Source organism: Belonocnema kinseyi, chromosome 5 (assembly GCF_010883055.1).
Source record: "Belonocnema kinseyi isolate 2016_QV_RU_SX_M_011 chromosome 5, B_treatae_v1, whole genome shotgun sequence".
NCBI classification, from domain to species: Eukaryota; Metazoa; Arthropoda; class Insecta; order Hymenoptera; family Cynipidae; genus Belonocnema; species Belonocnema kinseyi.
In genome coordinates, this window is record NC_046661.1 from 73,620,928 (window position 1) to 73,627,250 (window position 6,323).

A 6,323-nucleotide genomic window follows, 5' to 3' on the forward strand; every position below is an offset into this window, starting at 1 on the left:
AATGAAATAAATGAAAAAAAAATTTTTTTAAATGAAGTAAATGAAATAAATTAAATCAATGAACGCAATGAAATTAATTAAATGAATGGAATAAATCTATCAGGGCTCAATAATTAACGCGTAATTCAATAAGGTTTTCAACGGCTTCTTAAAAAAGTTTCTAGTTCCATCTTTGAACGAGTAATCACGTTTTAAAGTCAGCAGTGATTTTTAATAGTACTTTCGCTGACCGTACGAACAATTCTCGGTGGTAGTGTAGAATAAATAAGTTGTAAATTAAATTAGAAATTGAAAAAAAATATAAGTGTAGGTTTTTTGAGAAAATCGACTTTTAATATAATCAGATAAACCGCCGCCAAATTGTTAATATCTAATCGTTTTTATACTTTTCTGTGGATTTCAAAAGAACACAATAAACTATATAAAATTCAGACAGAAAACGATAAATATGGCAATTAGGTCAAAAGTTATAGATGATTAAATAAATCTGATTTATTTAAAAAACAAAGCACAAAATTGAAATACCCATAACTTCGCAGAAAATTACTTTGCAAATTTGAAAAATGCATTCCGCCTAATTTCTTCTAAAAATTGACATATTCTCTAAGAGATTCTGTTAGTTTGAGTGCAGAACCTATATGATTTGCTATGGAATCAGTCTGCAAAATGTATTACCCAAACTTTAAAACTCGAAATATAAAATAAATATCCTACATAAATTAAAAGTTTATTCTAACAGAAAGTCGTATAAAATATTCTTTCTGTAACCTTGATTATTTTCAACCTCAAGAGCGTCCCTATGCATATTATTTTAATAGAAAATAATTTGTTTCTACAAAAAACTAATAAGCTAGATTAAAACATATTAGAATCAATGACTTACCGTACACTTATTATGTAATGATTATCCTTATAGATACTACAGACAAAATATATCGTTCTGAACTGTTCTGAACAAAAGGTCAATGACACTAACCTGCTGGATGAAGTTTCCCATAGTCCATCAGTCTTTCTGGTCGGAATGGAAAATTTCATTTCGGAAGCCATGACTTATTTTCACCCTCAACTTAAACAATCACCGAAAGGCCAGTTTGCTAAACTTTCAGGTAAACCGAGCGACTGATGTTATATACCTGTATATACATAGGTATATTGCAACGCAGAAATAAAGATAGAGGGCCAAACAAAATCGGTTATAGTCTTTTAGAACTTAGTTTCGTTACCTGAAGCAAATCATTTCTTAATTTAACCAAATATATTGGATGAAAAGTTTGCTGTGTTGAATAAATATTTTTCCTATATAATAATTACAATTTCAACTTAATATTTTAATCTTAATACTCAACTGAAAAAATCTATAAAATGAATATGAGACTGGTGAAAAAAATTAGTAAATATAGAAATGCCGAGAATTACGACGCCAGAACTATCTATTGTCGTTTAAATTAATTAAATTGGAGAGAAATGGGGATTTCCATCTGTCAGTTGCTTTTTGCGCTTTTTGCTAAATGCCAATGAATAAGTTTTTATTCGTCTACTATAATTTGATTTATATCGGAGGAGATATGTCAGTAAGAACAAATTTTTTTCATGTTTTCTGTTACTCATTCTACAGGTTTTACCGAAATTTGCTCACTTTAGCCAAGACCAAGACAGGTCTTACCTGCGACAAATTTTAAATTTGGATTTTTCTTTGTGGATGGTGCCCCGGTATATAGGTCGAATTCACTTATATTTTGCCGTTGTCCCATTGCTGCTAAACACGCCGTAGCAGACGACGGCTTTTATTCCATCATAGGATAAAATTTGGCCAAATAGCATGTAAATTTAAACAGCGGCAAATTTTGAATGCAAAAAAATTTAACTTTAGTTTTTTCTGTAGGATTACCATGTCTTCACAGTACGAAAGGAGGACACTTGAAAATTGCTTAACCTAACCTTAACCTACTAACACATTAAATGCAGGGTATTTGATTTTTAAATAATGCAAATCAAAAATGTTAAGTAAAATGAGTTTATTTTATTTGGATCTACCGGGTAGGTTCACCATAAGTGCTTGGAATTATGCACTGTTCGGCCGAAAGCAGGCGGAAAATTTTTAATCTTACTAAATTTAAAACTTTCCGCTAGTACATGTAAAGTTGATTTTAGTTGACGTTGAATGATGATACATATCCGAACGGCCTCGTGTTTGATATTCAATATCGTACAAAATTCCAGCTTTAATACAAAAAATTCCTTTAAGATATTGGGTAGTAACAATCTTAAACTTCGAAATCATCGGCCCATCAAATAAATACAGAAAAGATTTAGTTTATAGGTGGCAATATTTTTATATTTTGGATTTACTGTTCCTTTCAAAGCCAATAATACTTAAATTTTTTTCAAATTGACCAATACGAAAAATATGTTGAGTTTTTAGCTGAACCGAATTTTTTTTTCCATACATGTCACATATCATGTTGTTTGCTATGCATTCGTTGCAAATTTATTTTTTCCAACTTGTAATAATGCATTATTATTTGTTTTAATATGCTCTCGGTTAAATCCGTCCTTTCATCATAGCCGCGGACTACATCAAGTAACTAATGAAATAAGCATGTTAGAATTGCATTTCATCAGATGTTTGAAATCTTTTGCGATGATTTTTACCCAGAAAAAAAGAAACGATTGAACTGGAGCGCTCTGAAATATGTATCTTAAAATTCCAGATTATCAAAGTTACATTTCAATTGTTTTAGGACTCTTTGAATTGGTCAGCTGTTTGGACCTAATTAAATCTGCCAACCCACATCCGAACATGTACTCGTTCTATAGTTTTAAGACATTTTGAATAGGAAAACATAACCTCAAAAAAGTAAATTAAGTATAATTCGTGATTTACGATTGCCAGAAGAAACGCATGAATCGTTACAAGTTCTCAATCAAATGGAGTTTGAAGGATTTCAAACTGAATGGAGAAGTGCAGATTCCCTTTTACATGGTGCGCATCATTACATGGTGTGAATCATAAGAAACCTATTTTATAAATATGAATTGCGTAAAATGAAATATCAAATTAATTTAAATATTTTAATTATTGTAACATTTAAATTGTAATAAAATTTGCATATATGTTTGTGAAATGCAATTTTATATAAATAGCAAATTTTTCAATAAATTATAATAAATGATAAAAATCACTGAATTTAATATTTGTGATTATAATAAAATGTAAGTATGGACGCGTTTTTCGTTTGCGCATGGCGTATGCGAAGCCGCTGTCTCTCTTTCGCAGGGAAAGAAAGAGGCAGAGTATTGCATTTTGCGCCGAGCGCAGCCAAACGAAATATATGCTACTTCCGCCCCGATTTTCAGAGGCAAAAGGTGACCATTTTGGTTGAGTGTGGAATTAAATAGCTTTACATTTAGATATGGAAAGGCGCTTCTTTGCTTAAGCTTTTAATATGTCAAGATATTACTTGATCGGGACGAAAATTATTTTTTTTTGTTATAAAAAATAATTTTTGTTTTATAAAGTTAAGTAAAATCTTCACTTAGTACCTTCTCGTTCGAGAAATATCGGTCACGATTATAGGGACATTTCAAAAGTATAGTTGCTCGAGCAATCGTGAGCGGTCACGAAGACGAGGACGACTCTGTCAACATTTTATTTCCATATTTTATTACAAATAATAATCTGATTTATTTAAAAAAGGCGTGAAATGAAATCAGAGAACTGGCTTCTTACTGTGAGCAGTAATAGTAATATAAATTAGTGTTTAAAACTAAAAAAAGGTTATGTGAAATATTGGCATGACTTTAGTGATTTTTTATTTTATTATAATTTTTCAGTGAAATTAATATTTATGTAGTAATAGATATATAATTATTGATTGTTTTAATATTTTCACAACGCACACAGAACATAGCCTCCAAATACACATGATTATTTAGTCACTGTAATTTATCAAATTTCGTAATTCTGTTTATCATTTCTGTTGCACTTCAAGTCTACTATAGTTAAGTATACATTTCTATTTATTTTTAAGACCACTTTATTTCTTATAAAGAAAATATTAATTTTATTTAACAATCTTTTTAACTGAAGTAAAAACTTATTATTCAAAAAGAAAATTCATTTTTATTATGATTAATTACAGTGACTCTTCAATAGCCCTCTCTTCTATAGCCCTTCCGAGAACTGACGCCGTACCGCATGCAGGTGTAGCAGGTGCTGCGCGAGGTGCGCGGGATCTGCGGCTGTCACTCAGGCGAGTATAGCATAGTTAAAATACAAAAATATACTTGAAATACAACTCTAAATCGCTAAAAACTGATTTAAAGAAAACTTAACTTTTTCACGAAGACTGGGACATCAATGCTTTTTGATCCTTCTAAAACAATTTTCTAAATATTTAAAGTCAATGAAACCTCTTATGGGCACGATTTTCGAAAAATCGATTTTTTTGTGCATTTTTCGATAGTATATTGTTCTAAGAATAATTTCCTGAAGTTATATGACCGTATCATAAATAATTTTGAAATGGGAGCATACTAAGCGCATGGGAATATGCCGGAGAAGCACGATATGAGGCGTACGGAGCTGTCTGAGAAACGGCACGAAGAGATCAGAAGAAGGCTCGGACAGCTCGTAGAAAAGCTGCGACTGAGCAGCAATCATTTTATGAGCAAGAGGAAGGCGAATTGTGTGATCCTGGAATAGTAGAACAACTGTAAGTATGAATCAGTAATCAAAACTTCAAACGCGTTTTTCTCGAAACTGCATTTTTCAAAATGGCTGCAGTTGTAACTCGAAAACTAATTAACCGTTCAACCTGCAATTTGATGTGGGTATTCGGGATATGTTTTTGCATCGGATGAAGCACAATTTTTTTGATTTTCAAAAAAATGAAAGTTTGTAATGCGAAAAACGCGCGTTTTTTTAATGCAAAATCGAAACTTTTATTTCGAAACGCTGCCATTTTTTCAATTCTTAATATTTTCAAGAGACAGTGGTTTATCCAGTGGAGAATCTCATGTAGTTTAAGGCCATGTGACGAGTGGGTCACGTTACCATATTCCTACTTTACCCTCATTCCTACCAGACCCAACATTCCTAGTGCTTCTTGTTTATTGTCCCAAATTTTCAACTCGATGTGGCGTTTCGTGTGAAAATAAGTTGGGAAATAAAAAATTGGCGGTAAGGTAGGAATATGGTCATGTGACCCACTCATCACATGGCCTTAAGGGAAAATTTTAATTTTTTTATTTCAGGCATCATGACGTGACCTACAACTGCAACCGTTTTTCCACTTTTTTTAGGACCTCCGCTGCGCCACATATAACTCGGCTTCAGATTAACATTTATATTTCAAATTTTGTAGAATTTTATTTTAAGAGGTACTAAATATAATCACAAAATTTTAGACCATTCGACCACGTAGTTTTTTTTAATCCCGCAAAACCTTTGATTTGAGGCCCAAGAAACTGGCATAGCCCCTTAAACCTATCCAAAATATCTTCAAATTTACCGAAAATGTCGGGGTTTTAACAAGCAAAATTAAGAAAGTTATTTCAAACTTAAAAAAGGAACTTGGAAAACGATCGTTTAGTATAAAACAATCACACAAAACATAAAACACGAGTTTAATCTGCATAATTATTTCACTTAATAAGAAGACAAAATAAAATGAGCCTTACACAGTTGTCATAATCATTTTTAAGCAACCACCTCAACTTTAACCACGTTTTGTGGTAAAATAAAATTTTTTCCATTACATATATTTCTAACATTTATCGATAGGCCAAAACCTAAAGTACTTGTACTATAACGAACTATTCTCGACCAAAGTAGGCTTTATTTAGTCGTCGTTCTTACACAGAAAATCGCCGATCCTCCAATGTACACCGAAATCGGTGTTCAATAGAGTTGCAACAAATTTGAGCCATATAGGTTCATTCGGAGAATCTAGGGAAAAAGCATCATTTAGACACTGTTTTTTCTCATCCAGTGCAACGTGAAGTATCGTCCACAAACTGTAAGTCACCTGTCAAGATCATTTTGTCGGTAGTTATTTGAGTGAAACCGATGTTAATAAGCAGGTAACTTATAATAATAATTACCTAACTTTTCATTTCCTCCCATTTACCAGCGACTAAATAGTCTTGGAATAAAAATAGTACTTGGCCTGATATAATATCCAAATGTTAGGTTAGCCAAAACCTACTATATGACAATCATAGTAGACACATGGGAAAGAAATCGATTAAGATGGTTCGGACATGTTGAGAGAATGCCAAATGAACGACTAACGAAACAAGTGTATCAAGGTAAAGTAAAT